This window comes from Pelecanus crispus, chromosome 8 (assembly GCF_030463565.1).
Source record: "Pelecanus crispus isolate bPelCri1 chromosome 8, bPelCri1.pri, whole genome shotgun sequence".
In the NCBI taxonomy this organism is placed as follows: Eukaryota; Metazoa; Chordata; class Aves; order Pelecaniformes; family Pelecanidae; genus Pelecanus; species Pelecanus crispus.
In genome coordinates, this window is record NC_134650.1 from 20,507,565 (window position 1) to 20,523,088 (window position 15,524).

The window sequence follows — 15,524 nt, forward strand, 5'->3', positions numbered from 1 at the left end:
TGAGGGTCAGTCCAGTCTGATCCCAGAGCAAAGCCCCCCAGCTCCCACTGACCACAGCTTGCAGTTATAGAGAAGGTGCAAAGCCCTGCGGGCCACCCCAAACACAGCACATGACCAATGCAACCTGAAGTGACAGCAACAGGGCTGGGGAAGGACATGCCAGACCATCCACATCACCCCACCACATGCCCACATCCTACCTGTCTTCCCCTGGCAAGGAGCCCTACCCTGCATTTCCCTCTCAACTATTAATCTTCTCTCTTTGCATCACATCTATTCTTTAATGGCCTTTTATTTTGGCTCTACGCTCTCCCCCTCTCAAGCTCCTCATTTGCTGTTAACATGCTGATTTATTTAAACACTCTTGTGCCGCAGCACCAGCCCTCCAGCTCACCTGGAGGAAGGTCCTGCTTGTACCCAGCACCTCTGAATCACAAATTACTCCTGGTCTCACCACCCACACACCTCTCGCATCGAGCGCTTTTCTTCAAGGACTACAAATGGCTAAATCCTTCTGTTTGCAAGAACCAGGCTAGGTCTGGATGTGAACAGCTGCCCCAGGTGCAGGCAGATGAAGACAAGCCTTGCCCACCATCTGCGCTGCCCCCGGGTACCAGCTGCCCAGGCAGGGGCACCTCAGCCATGCAGATGCTTTGAAAACCCACTTCTAGTACATCTTTGAAGGTGGCAGAGAGGTTAGATGCTACAGGCTCCCTCTTCAGCAGGGCTTTCACAGTTGGAGCACAACACACCAGCTGTCTACATCCCTGATCCCGGGTCTCTCGTGCTCTGTCAAAGAGCTCCAGCACTTCAGCCTTTGCTCGACTTTGAAGCCAGACAAAGGTCACATGTCCCTGCTATGGCAAAACACTCACAGCTCTTACTGCTACCAGAAAGCTACTGGAGCAGCCAGTGCCAAGTATCGTCCAAGAAATAAGAGAGACAGAGGCAGACAGAGTCATAAAAAAATCAAAAACAAAAGACAAATGGACTTGGGCAGGGAGCAGCTTTGAATTAAACTCATCGCTCCCAGAAATACAGCAAAACATTAAGTTCATCTATGTCAACCAAGGTGCTGGGCAATCTCTTCAATCCTCCCTGCTCCATCTGGGCTTTGCTTCTCACACCATTAGGAATCATCCACAGCTCAGAGGCAGCAGATCTGGTGTTCGGGTTTCCAACTGCAATTACCAGGCTGACCTCATGGCAGGAAAAGGGTGATTGGTGAAAGCCACCTTTGATTTCTTCCTCACCTGCTTGCTTGTGGTAGGCACCCAGGCAGAGCCACAGCACAGGCACCCTTCTGAGGAGGGGGACATCTGCGACCTGTCCAGACAGGGCAGGGAGGAGAAAGAACAAATCCAGAGGCTTCAGAATCCTCCTGCAGAAGAGATTTTTGCAGTGTGGTCCACACATGCGCCCGCAGACCTCCGTGTGACAGCACTGTGGCAGCCCCAGCATCCCTGGGAGCAACCCAGCTTCTGGCAGTGCCTGGCTCCAGGTGGGACCTCATGCATGTACCAATATGTGTTTATCCCCCATCCTCACCACGTCAACAGGCACAGCAAAGTCTTCTCCTGCAGCAACAGGATGTTATTTTCCACCTCAACATGGTGGGAAATGACCCATGTGGCCAACCCCCTCTTCTTGCAGAGCAGCAATGGCATCTCTGATGGCCTGGCCTGGGCTCTGATTTTGGAGAGTCAGGAGTCAACACAGGCAAACAGCATCAGCCCCAAAACCTTCAGCTGCCCCCAGGCAACCCTGGACACAAGGCAATTTCCCCCCAGATGACAACCACTGCTCTCATCTCCAGCCATACCTGTAGTCACATGGACAGCCATGGCCCCACCAGCATGGGGATAGCCCAGGGGTGGTGCTGCAGCCCCACAGCATCATGGTGCCCTGTTCAGCCTCAGCAACTTCTCCCAGGGCAAAGATAGGAAGAAGAGTACAATGGTGGGATGAAGGACAAACAGCTCACAGAGCGCCCAGGGGTTGGCTGCAGACCAATCTAACGTACCTCAGCAGGCAGAAATGTCCTAAGTGTGACCCTCGCCTCAAAAGAGCCAGAGGTAAGTAATATCTGTCCTACAGAAGTGAATGAATCCTGCACCTCCTTTCGGTCCGGATGGATTTATAAACCAGGCTTGTGATTAGACTCCTTTGAGAGTCCAGAGACATGACACCCAGAAGGCACCAAGGAAATGCAGCAGTGAGAAGCAATACACGTACCCAAGTTGCTGAAGGTGCCTTCAGCAGTGAGTTGGGCACAGCCGGTGCTTGAGCTGGGACAGCTGAACACGGCTGTGCTCACCACAACAGCATGAAACCTTCTCCTGCAGAGGCTGGGCAACATAAGTGCAGCCACTGGGGCTGTGATCAGAGCCCTGTGTATCTCCAAAACCCACCCAGCCGCTACAGGAAATGCACAGACAGCCCTTCCACCATGCCAGGCTCCGCTGCAAACCAGGCAGGAGGGGGAAGAGAAGGTTTTTTCCAGCTGTTTTTCCAGCGAAGACAGCTTTGGTCTCTGCCTTTGTCTGTGTATGATTGGGTTGCACTTGTTTCTGCTTCAAGCTTTTCTAGGGGAAGGCACAGCGCGGAGGTTCAGCTCTGCCTGGCACATCATCAGCCACACTGTCAGGCACATTTTCAATGCTGAGGCTCCATGACCAGTGCAAATGAGAGGCAAAGAGACCACAGCTGCATTTCTAGATGCCAAGAAGGAGCTGGCAACTCTAAAGTTCAAAAAATACAACTTCTGATCTGAAAACTTGACCAAATTTCACACGCAAGTTTCTCCAGGAAAGGGAGACCAGAGTAAGTGCAGAACAAGTTTGCACGCAGTCACTTTTCTGAGTATAACTGCACTGAAAGGAGTGCTCTCCTATGCTAGAGACCTCTTAGCGCCATTCAAGGGAAACGTTAAGTTTGGGATATCCAAGTTCTTTTGTCACATCTATCTGAAATAAATCATAAAAACTCCTACAGCAAGGGACACAACTGAAAAATTGGTATGCCTTTTAATGCTTGGCTGGTCACCTGGAGGATTAGATCTAATTAAAATCTCTGAACCATGGAGTTTTTGCCAGGGAACACCTCTAGAGGTTAGGAAGCCTTCCTGGATGATAGGCGTGCTGCTCACTTCTCAGTGTTTCTGTTGTTTAATGTCTCTACTATCAATAGCCCAGGCTTCACACTAACAAAAAAGCTCGTTTGAGAGTTTGGAAAACTCAGCACAGATCTGTACAAATTACACTGTCAAGCCCAGGGAAAGCAGCCTGAACAAAATAAATACAATGAGACAGACTGTGGAGCGCTCACATGGGAAATTCAACCTGTGCTAATCTGCTAACGGATAAGGGGATGGTGGCAGCAGCAAGGAAATTCACTGAAATGAAACTCTGAGGCTGGGATAGAGACTAAATACAGCCTATGATGACACCCCCCAATGCTACAGGTGACGGCAGAGATTTGGGACTGCTCAACTGATAAGGACCGCTCAAACCTGGGTGAGGAACAGCCACAAGGCTATGGGGACTTGACACAAGTGCCCTGCTCAGGTTCAAGTGGCTTCCCAAGAGAGCCCCTGCATATGCTAAACGCAGCCCCAGTTCACCCTGGGAGGACCCACCCCAAATGCAGGGCCACAACACATCCCCTCCTGATGTGGCCCTCACCACATGTCTGAGGTTCTTGTGCCTCCCAGCCATGTGGCCCATGTCCATCACATCCATCTCTCATCCTGTTCCTGAAGGCTGGCTACAGGCTCATTGTGATTGATCCATGCAAGAAATGGCCTGGGTGCTGGGACAGGGTGGGGTTAATGGGCACGCTGCTGGTGTTCACGCTGGCCAAGATGCACTGAGCAGGGGTGAAGTGGTTGGGAAGACTGGCAGGAATCCCTACCACCCACAGGTTCCCACGCCATCATCTCTGAGTGGCTCCTGAGAAAGCTCTGTTCCTTGCAAGGTGGGCTTTGTCCTTGGACAGAAGATCCTGAACCTCTTGAGACATGGGTCATCCCTCCCAGATCATGAGATGACCTCTGAACAGCTCTGGACATGGGCCACCAGACCCTCTTGATACAGATCCTGGAGACAATACCTTCTTTCCCAGGGTGTGGTCTACAGTCTACTCTCTGTGCTTTCAAATCCCAACCCAGGCTGATCCTCCACCCAACTCAAGATGTCCCTGCTGCCTGCAGACCTCCCTGCTTCTCCCCACCTCTCCCAGGGACCTCCACAGACAGGCTCACTCAGCAGTGACGGGGCTGCCACCCACACTGTCACGAGCACACTGCAGCACTTAAGATGCACCCTTTTGACCACAAGACAAACAACATTTATGTTTCCTACTGCTGCTTCCTTCCGAAGCTCCTGGAATTGTGACTTTGCCAAGCACAAATTTAATGTGCCATTTCATCAGCCCAGCACGTTTCCCTCTCGGTGGCTGGAGGAGGGTGACCGTGCCCTTTGGTGGAGAGGGGAAAAAACAAAAGTAGGGGAAGGAAAGCCAACAGAAATCCTCCATCTGAGCCTGCCTGCTGCGGCTCACAACAGCAGAATGAAATACTCCATTTTCTGCCAGTTTATATTTCACTGCGTTGGAGTTACAACTTCCCACGAGGGGCCAGAAATTATTACAGTCAAGGCTTGTTTGCCATAACACTACAAGCCTCAACAGTGCACGGAGAGGGGAGCAAAAGTAATAAAAACAAGGGCTGACGTGCTGTGATCAGTGCTATCAGAGTAAAACTGAAATGAAGGTGCCATAGCGCCCCAGTCACCAGTGGCAGGTCCTGCCTTGGGCAGGTGGTGAAGGCAGAGATGGGACCTGGCCTCTTCCACCAGCTGCCAGGTCGTGACATTTGCTCCCTTCTTCCTTTTTTGTTCCATTAAAGCTCTTTGTGGAAGCAGCAATACCTTAGGACGGGGATGACCAGCCAGAGGACCCTCCAGCACAATGGAGGCTTCCTGGAGGAGACATGGTCTCACAAGCTGGGATCAGAGTCCTCCAAAGAGCCTCTCCACATGCTGTAGCTTGTAATCTCCAACACGCTGCACTATCCCCACACCTTGCTGTTGGGCTGTTAGGGACCTGCTTGTGGGACAGCTGCCGTTTCTCCCTGGACATTGTTTTGGGCATGCTAAGGAGCAAACTCGGCTGGGGGGGCTGCGGCTGTTGCTACAGCAAATCTAGCACAGGCTTCTCCTTTGCCATTTTCACTGGCAAACTCATTATGTGGAAGTAGCTCCCATTTTGCTGAAGAAGGGATTTTTTAACAGTACTATCCATTAAGAGATACCCTTACCCTATTCCCCTATTCCTTTTAGGATGACCCCAAGTACACGTGCACAAATTTAGGAGAGACTTTTCGAAGTTTTTCCAGACCGCACATGTGAGGGGTGTGGGAAGACTGAAAAGCAGCAACACAGCCCTGAGGCAACAGTGGCTCTTGAGTTAGATGGGAACTGGCGATAAGGCAGCAAAATTAAATTTAAATTTAAAAAAAAAAAAAAAAAAAAAAAAAAAAAAAGGAAGGCCAAGCAGTGCAGAGGGACCTGGGGACTCCGAAGCACAGAGCAGGGCAGGCAGGCAAATGCCCTTATCTCTATTGCTCTGGCAAGGACACACAGAGAATATTTATTTCTTGGCCTGCTTGTTGTACAAACCGCATAAGACCCTAGAAAAAAAAACAAAAGGTCACCTCCTTACTCTGAGCATTCTGCTGAAGCCAAGTAGAGAAAGACCAAAAAGAGGTGCAAATGGGGGAGTGCGATGGAGGGGATGCCCCTGCCTGGCAGGAGCAGGGTGCTGAGCACAGCATCTCTCCTGCCCTGGCTGAAGCATGTCCTGCTGCAGCAGCCGCCACACACGCGCCCTCGCTCTCGTGGCCACCAGCTGCTGAGCTATGCCAGCATCCTCCCCAGGGCACAGGGAGGTAAGTCTGGAGAGCTTGTGCTTTGATGAAAGCCCAGTGTGATGGTGAAAAGGCATAATAATCACCGGGATAGACAGGACTTAATGGGTCTCTTCTCTCGTCAGAACCAGAGGTCTGCAATGCCGCGTGGGAAATCAAAGCTGAGGATCAAAGTCTGTAAGTCTGTGAAACAGCCTAAAAAATTTAGTACAGTCTATTTAGCTTGTGCTATAACCTGAGGATCAGAAAGAGGCAGCAAGGCAGCACGGCTTACCTTGCCTTCCCCCTTCCTTCAGCCCCCCTCCCCAGCTTTCACTGCAAAATCTGTTAATGAAAAAAATGATAGTGCACCAACACTTTGCTTGCAGGAGAGTGAAGTGGTTTGAGCCTGAAACGTGCCTACGATGGCATTACAGCTCCAAGCCTTGCTTGGCTTCTTGTGCCTCTCAAACCTTCACACCTGGGTAAGAATTTGAAAGGCAACGGAAAAGGTCATTTTTGAGAGTCCTGGAAACCAAAAGCAATACAAGCAGGGTCACATGTGAAAAGGCCAACAACTTTTTCAGAGGCCTCTGTATTTGGAGGATTTCTGACAGCCTTGTAAGTACATTCACGTTAAAATTACCTGACAAATAACACAGAGAGAGAGATAAAAGTGATCATTACTATGTCAACGCTTAAAGGTTTGACTGGAATTCAGTAATTCCAGCCTGAACTATAGCTGTAAATCTGAGACTCTGGATAAAGGCAGAAAAAAGAGGCAGGATGATCAGCAGCTCGTTAATACTTGCACGACTGAATTTTAGATTGTAGGTTTAAGGAAAAAAAAAACCAAACATTAAAATAGTCCAAGTGAGAAGTGACACATGCAGAGAATATGCTTCCCTATTGCATTCAAAGCACTGGCTACGGCATGAACTATCCCCATCAGAAATGACTGCAGAGTAGCTGCAGTGAGCCCAGCCGGCTCTGAATCTACGACTTACCAGGTGTGCACTGGTGGGCTACATGTCCTTCTGAACTTTGTTCTTAAGAAGAGGATAACTGGGACAACTCAATGCGAACAATCTGCAGCCCCCACGTCCTCTGAAACAACCACCCTGGCTCTGCTGTGGGACGCCAGCAAATGATGCTTAAGCACAGGGTTGGTGAATCTCTTACAAAAATTCGTATTTAACACAGAGGCATTATTGCAGAGTTCCATGCTATTGAAAAGGACATTTGCACACACAGTATGAGATGTACAGGGTAATAATAAAATAACCCCAACAAGGCTGCCTGCAACTATTTGGAGTTAGAAGGAGGAGGGATGAAGCACCAACGGCCCCAAAGCACCCACTGAGGTCCGCATGCCTAGAAAGCCTCCTCTTTGAGCGTCAGCTCAAACCTGAGTTTATCACAGACAAAGGCCTTCAGAGCTACAACTTAAGGAGATTAAAACCACCCAGAAAAATGGAGCCCTAAGTAGTTGTGCGGATCAAAATACAGTGAAGAAGAAAGTAGGGGTGAGGGGGGAAAACCTCACAAAAGGAAAACTAGGTTTCAATAGGCAACACAATACAATAATTTCATACGAAAGATGTGAAGCATAAAAGAGACGTTAGCTGTTCAAAAGCACAGAATATAGGAGAGACATAAAAAAAAAGCCCAAGAAGATGAAAATCTCCACTTCAATGCAATGCTGCCTTCTCACTTTCTACCAAGCCAGGTGCTCATCTTAGTAGCGGTGGAGCAGCAGCATCCCTGCGAGAGCAACACGTCTCAACGTGACATAATGGATTACATAGATGCAAGTATAGTTTTTAATGAGCAATTAGGTTATTGAGTATTTGTTGTTAAGAGGAGAATAGAACTGCAGAGAGTAAGTTGGAGCTGAGTATGTGATTCTGTGATTTTGATGGGCTAATGTGATACTTAAACCGAGGGAGCATGAGTCACCCCAGAGATGCAGAAATAGCATGGAAGACTGCCTGGGAAAAGCTGGGGGAACCTTGGCTTGCTATCAACCATATATCTGCATCCCAGGCACCAGCAAGAGATAGTTGAGCTTCTTATGAGTCCTGCAACGACCCTGCTCAAAGCAGGAGGGCTATAATGTCCCATTACGGACAAGCCCTGAGCTCCCTGCGGACACAGTGACATCGGGTTTAACTGGGGCAAACTGCTCTCAGATACATGATGTAACTGGGAATTACTTTACATGAGTTTCTAGCCCTTTGCAGTCACAACAATTTCGAGTTGGAAGGGCAGAGCGGAGCTACTTCTCACGGTGCAGCCAGGGTCAAGAGCCATCGGGAGCCCTGTGGGGAGGGGACCTGGCTTGCCTAAGCCCAGAGAGGGCAAGGCTCAGGTGGCTAATATTTTGGAATAGGAAAAAACTCAGACGAGCTGCAATGCTGTCATGTAGCATAACAGATGGATAATTAGATTTATATGAAGAGCTGTAAAAGTAAGTAATTAAATAAAAATACAGAATAGCAAATCTGCTGCAGCAAGACACCTCGTAGGGGTACAGAATGCCCCAGCCACAGGGGAATGGGTGGCAGAGCCATGGCACTTGTTTGGAACAACAAAAACAAGGACTTGCCCAAAGCATGACTGCTCCAGAGAGGAGCAATGTGAACAGAGGGACCTAGTCCAGCTGCAGCAAACCCCCTCTTCCTCCTCCTCACCTCTCCACGGAGCAGGGTAGAAGAGTGAATACCAGTTCTGGACAATAAAATCTTAGGTGCCATAACAAAATCAACTGCACCAGATTGTTCTGCTGAATGCACACAAACAACAAACTGACAGGCTGTATTTATATCTGTAGAAAAAAAGGTACCAGGAAAACGGGCTGGAGATCGCTCACAGTAACAAAGCAAGCCCAGGCAGGAATCCAACTGTCCTGGCACGTGTGAGGCTCCCAAGGACACCCCCAGAGCCCATCTCTTCTCCTGACCCTCAGCTTCGCCAGCCCTGAGCTTTATTTTGGTGCCCCCACATACCCCCCACCTATGTGAATGTCACTGCTGACGGCCGGGTGACTCGCTGGTCTGCTTTGGACAGGGTTGTGCACCTGAAGCTCCCACCATCGCCAGGGCAAGTGGAGGGGGGCAGCTCTTAAGAGCCTCAGATACCAGCTCAGCTTCCATGAGTTTAATCAAAGACCCATAAACCATTTTATGATTAAAAAGCAAAGGTTTTTGGATTCTTGGGGCTATCGCTGTCACCCTGTCAGCACAGAGCTGGAGGAGCCTGCAGAGGAAAGGGTATGAAAACAGCACTGTCAAGGCTAGACCATCTTCTCCGTTCTCCTGACGGTGAAGGATGAGCCTGTGCAGTCCACTCTAGAGGGTTTGTCAACCCTCTGTGATTTAAGGGCTGGACTGGGTGACTCGTGACCCATCTGTGACGATCAAGGGAACTGCGTGAGCCCTCTTCCAGCATGACGTGTTGAATGACTGATCCTTCCAGATAGGTAGGAGCAAGCACTCCACGGTGCATGGAGAAAGGCATCACAGGAACACCCCCCAGTGCTCAATCACCCAAACTAATGCTTTATTTTGAGGTGCAAATCAACCTTGAAGCTGTATGTGCCATGCTTACAAAACACTCCCTATGCATTTCTGAAAGCCTGTTATTTTACCGTAGGTCAAACGTGTATCAGTGCCTAAGGATGGGGTCTGGTTCATCAGAGGCTGCACTAATAAAAAGTGAGCGATTCTCTATGAGTGCAAGCACAACTCATTTATTTCCATGCCGTTTTAGCCATAGCCCACAAAAATTTTGTTGATTTCTTTTCAAAAATCACAACACAGCAAGGAACAAGAACAATATTGCAGGATTAATACTACGTCCTTGAGCCCATCCAGTGTTTTTTATCACAGAGACTTCAAAGCACCCCCTGATTTATAGATGGGGAAACTGAAGTGCTCCCTGGAGCATCAGCAGCCGCACCAGGGTGCAAGCACAAGTGCTGGGCTGCTGCCTCCCTGCTCCTCCCCTTTTTCACACTCCTTTTCTCTGCACACCTCCAGCCTCCTGGCTCCAAAATTGAACTTGCCTAGGGTGGTGGCAAACACAGAAGCACCCAAGGTCCTACCTAGCTCTCTGCTGCTGCAGCAGGACCCTTCTGCAACAGTAACTCGCAGTAGGGCAGCTTTGCACAGAAGCATCCCTGCAAGATCTGCCATGTCGCACTGAGCATAATTCAAGGCACGCAGTTACTCAAATATTCCAACAAAATCTATTCACACGCCTTAGGTAACACAAAAACACTGCAAAAAGCTGTCTGAAAGCACCACAAGAAGAAAGCCTTAGTGCTAACTGCCGGGCTCCTACCACTTCAGCTTGTATTCTCCAGCGGCAGTGAGTGCCTAACGCCTCCCACTAATAATCTTGAGACACGTTAAAAGGTGGCCTGAGGCTAAGACCTTCGATTGTTATTCGCTTTATTTGTTTGCTTGCTCATTTGAGCTGATTTTTCTTTAAGACAAGTGCTAACAATATAAAAAAAAAAAAAGAAAGCCTTTGCCTGGCGTGTCCCTGTTGGGAATGCCAGCAGAGCACAGGCACTCTCCAGCTCTTCCATGAGACACAAAACGAAGTGTGAGAACAGGCACTTCACTTCTCTCCCTTCCAGCAGCATCTCTGCGATGCTCTGTCCTATTTTAACCCTGCCATCTGTTTTGCAACTCTCTGCATTCCTCCTGTAACCGAGCAAGGCAGTGCATTACATCAAGCAAATCATTCTATCATCTCCCCACCCATTTTGCTTATGGATGTGCCCCAGAGCACCCCTGGGTGCCATGACGGAAGGTATTGTTCTTAAACAACTGATCTGCTCCTCGCTTATGAGCCTCAACTCAACCCACCCCACTCCTCTACAGGAAAGGGAAGATGCTGGATTCACAGGGAGAATCACACCCACTGCAATGTCACGTTTTAAACTCTGGCTGTTCCTAGTCCTGCCGGGTTTAACAGTGCTATTAGAATCATTTTAGACTAGAAAAGTAGATTTGTTTCACTGAGTCATGATTCAAAAATGAGACTTTGCTCCATTTACAAAAGCAAATCACCATCTTGCAAATGCCAAGCACCGATTTCAGCTCCAAAAGCAAAGCCTTGGCAATGCTTCCAGCCAGAGAGAGAATGGAAGAGCTGCATCTGCAAAAGCTGGGAAACCTTTTTTTTTTTTTTTATTTATCTGGTTTTCATAAACAGAAAGCATGACCTGTTGATCACCAGCTCCTGGAGAAATCTAATGAACTCACTCTACATCAAGCAACTTAATCACGCATTAATAGAGGGGAGAGCAACAGCAGGAGTGCCGTCATGGGACGAAGGACCGCGATGCTGCAATGCAACCCACAGACGTTTCAAGCCAGTTCCTGGGTGGGAAGCCCTCAAGGAAAACTTGGGAGTCACAGAAAGCACCAGCACTTCTTTCTGCTTTCTGATTCATCCCTACTCAAACACCCACATGCCACGGCAGAGGAGGCTGGAACTGCTACATTTAGGATGACATTTAAAAATCAAGGTTGTGCTGCTGATGGTCATTAAAAATCCAACAGCATTTTCAGAAACAAGTGGGTACTCGCATCGGTGTCCCTGCCAAATATCAGCACAGCAGTAATTTTTCTAGCAGCTTCGGTTAAAAGATAAAGGAAAATTGCACCCACCTATAATGACTGTTACTACTGTTGTTGTTTTTTAAACATTTGCTATGTACCTTCATATTTTCTAAATACAAAATAAGATGGAAACATTTCCCCAAACCTTTCCAAGTGTCAGATTTGTCTCACTTAACATTAGACACCTAAAATTAAGACATCTAGCTCAGACGAGCTGCCTGGGCTCCCTTGGTGACATGTTCCAACCTGTGGTCTGCACCCCTCTGGAGACCCAACCACTGTTTCTGTATTTCCATGGCACTTGCCCAGGCTAATCCAGAAAGGCATGTCTACAGTCCAAGGCTTTAGATTCACTCTAAAGGAGGCTGCATCTATTTTGAAAAGTGTCTGAGGAATTCAGTCACCAGCAGCGAGCAGAAATTATGATTTTCCCTGTGGGAGATAGGGCTGTCTTTGACTCCTGTCTTACAATGGGATGACTAGTTTTGGAGGCTCTCTTTGTCTCTTTGGAGGTCTTTTTGTCTCTCTCACCTGGTTGGAGATGGAGCCTGGATAGTTAGCTCAGGTTGACACTCATGAAGGAAGACTGAAGCTAGGTGATGTGGATCCCATCTGCTGAGAGATGGTGAAGGAAACACCTACGAATGCCTGAATCAAGCTGTCAAGGAGCTAAAATGACCAAGCTAGCTAATAAAATATGGTAATAATGCAATGAATTCATGCGTATATATAAGAAACAAAGCCGTGGCAGGTACCACAGCTAAACTGGATGCTCAAAAAGGGCTGGAGCAAGGAGATGAAGCATGTTCAGAAGGGAACATTTTGCATAAAAGATGCAGTGGAATAAGATAATTATGCAAGAAGAAGGGGATTTCAGCAGTGTCTCCTGCATCACTGATGGATGGAGAGAATGGATACCTTGACAAAGAAAGCCGACATGCCAATTAAGTTTTAATGACCCTAAAGGCAAAGAGAAAAAGCCCTCATCTTTTACAGTGGAGGAGGGAGCCAACAGATAGACTTAGCCTGGCAATAAAATGGTTAGAAAAAGCCAAAGATGTTGAGATGAACACTGTCTCTGTAATGGAGAGCAGTGATACGGGCATCAGAGGTAGGTTCTGCAAGGCAGGAGATAAAGGCTTAATCACCAGGGCAGAAGAAAGCTCTGAGAGCTGAGAGTGGTTGTGGAAGATGAGATGCCTGGATTCAGAAACAGCTTGAATGTGAAGGGTAAAGGAGGAAGCGAGGTTCAATTTATTCAACGCTCTGGAACTGCGGAAAGACATACGCTATGCAAATGTTAGTTGTGATGATCACTTCCCACTGCTAGACTTCGTTAAGAGGACGGGAAGGTGACACAACCAGAAGTTCACACATGTGCTGCGAAGGCGCAGGAGGAGAGAAGACTTGCCAGTAATTGCCAGGATGTAAAACCCTAGTCAACCACAGCCTAGTAAACAAATATGGGTCTGCGTTCCCATCTGCCTTGTACCAAGGAGAGAGGGAAGCCACTGCCCAATAGGTCTGCTGAGGGCACGGTGCATGCCGCCGGGTGGTCTGCCTGCCCTGGGGGTGACGGGGTGCTGCGTCTGCCTTCAGAAGGTGTAGATGCTTAAGGAAATCACTTCAGAAACCAATGGTCCTAAACTGATGCTTCCTGCCCAGACAGACATTCATGAACCCATGTAGGAGCACCCTGTGCTGAACTGGTGTAGAGTGTCTCCTTGCCAACGTCCATCAGCTCGACACACAGCAGTCAGACTGATTTTGGGCCATTTACACAAAGGAGGTTGCCGTGGCCTCCAGCTGAGTACACAAACCCCACGAGATGAGAAGCTGCCTGCTCTGCGCTAATGACTAACGACACAAGTGCATCATCCTCCCTTGGCCACCCCCTGGAGTGTGAAACGCTGGCCTCCTTCCCAAGCGGAGCTGCTATGACCTCCTGCAGACAATATCCACTACTGATTTGTGGTGATGAGATCAGCATCCACAAATGCCCTGCCTTCTGTCCTTACTCACATCCTTCCCTTTCTGCTCCCGCCCAGCAGCAAGAACACCAGCTTGCCACCAGTCTAAGGAGGATCAGCACAGCTCTTCATCCTCCCTCACTGTAGGGGCTGGCTCTTCACCTTACCACACAGCTGATGGTATCGAGTGGTACCAGCACAGCAAGGTGAGACATTCCCTAGGCTGGGCAATGCAGAGTCCAGGTCAACAGGTATCGTGGGTGATGTGACCCATCCGAGCAGCTGTCTGGAAACTATCACCCCGATGGAGAACCAGTCATCGCAATGACCTACCTCCTTCTCACTCTTCTTCTGCCTATTGTGCAAAAGCAAGAAAAAATTCTCAGTTTGATCTCAATTGATAACTTGAAATTCAGCAATGGATGTCATCTATTCTTCTCCCCCAGGAGGGTTCACTGGACAGTAAGAGTTGAAGACAAACCAATTATCATGTTGGGAGATAGGACTTGGACAGGCTTTGTTTAAGTCCATCTTGCAGAACCATTATGTTTAGTTCAAATTCTCTCTCTTTTGTGTGCATTCTCTGTGAATTCCCCAAATGCAGCACGACTCTTCTAGCATGCTTGCCATGGGATGAATCTGGGCGACTTCCCGGTCCTCAAATGCTCATCCATGTTTATGTCCTTCATGCTGCACTGTGACAGCACGTGTCACATAATGCCTTGGACAATCTGGGTCCACATATTTATGGCAACAGACCTCTGTGTTTCACAGCACAAATCCGGGGACCTACAGCTGACTGTGGACACATTACTTGTTCTTGAAACATAGGCCACAAAGCTACTTTAGTTCTGCTTTTGCTTGTAAATCAGGGGCTTACATATGTAATTGGCCTAACCGTAAGAGCAAACAACAGCAGTGGTAGCACAGTGCCAGCAATTATTCATGCCTATAATAAATGCCTGTAAAATTGAAAGCCAGCCTTTAGAAATCTGGCTTCTCACTGCACATATGAAAAAACAAACTCATTTACAGGGCTTGGCCAGTGGAGTTTTTCATTTGGGGGGAAAGATTGAGGGGGGTAGGGGTTCTTTTTTCCTTCTTTTTTCATTCTATGAAACCACCACTCATGCCTACGTTTAGGTCACGGATTATTTTGGCTACATTTCAGAGTTTTGGAATAAACCCAGTGACAGACACGGAGGACAAATCTGCCCTGCGTATTCAGAGAGTAGGTCTCTGGGAACAAGCACAGCACAGCTGATCCCCATCCCTTGGCATGAGGGGAAACAAAGTAAATTGTTTACAGACAGCCCTTCTGCCTTGCCTCTGTGCTGAGCCAGCAGCGAGCCTACAGATGAGCTGTCATCCCTGGAGATGGCATACAACCACCGGCCCTACCACTTCTGGGCAAACGACCACGTGGCGCTATTCCGTGCAAGAGAGACATGCTGACCCAGTGCCTTGGACAGGTCCTACCAGTTAACGATGGCATCTTCACTGACAAATCACTCCTTCGGTTCAAGCCACAAACAGCACACTGCCTCTCTTTGCCCTCTTCAACCAACTGTGGCTATGTCTTACTGCAACAGGGCAATGCAGCTGTTCTAGGACTTCCAGGATGAAAGGTGTGATGAGATCATTCCTTCTGCTGTGCACATTTCTCACGCACAACACCAGAGCAACCCCTATAAAACTCTTCTAGCACACTGCTGAAAATCAATATGGTCTTCCTGAATGGCAAAGACCCCACTGGCAACAGAAGTCCGCCCACTGGGTGGTCCTCACAAGCCCAGGAGACAACACCCTGATAAGATACTATCAATTTTAGTCCTTGAATTGCTTTAACAATTAGCAAGGTTGAAAGGTGTTAACACAGTGACCAGAGTGAGGATGGAGTGACTGTCAGGGAGCAAACCTGCAGCCTGATGTGCCGGAAGGCACCACGCAGGTGTGGGTGACTACCAGCACCCCTTCATACAGCAAACTGGCATGTGACCCATACCAGTGCCC

At 48.5% G+C, this 15,524-nt stretch overlaps 1 protein-coding gene across 2 annotated transcripts in view; it reads right to left on the bottom strand.

Moving 5' to 3' along the window:
* The window catches only part of SIL1 (SIL1 nucleotide exchange factor), a 95,043-nt gene that overhangs the window by 5,377 nt on the left and 74,142 nt on the right, over positions 1–15,524 (bottom strand). The gene's annotated exons all lie outside the window — the stretch shown is intronic.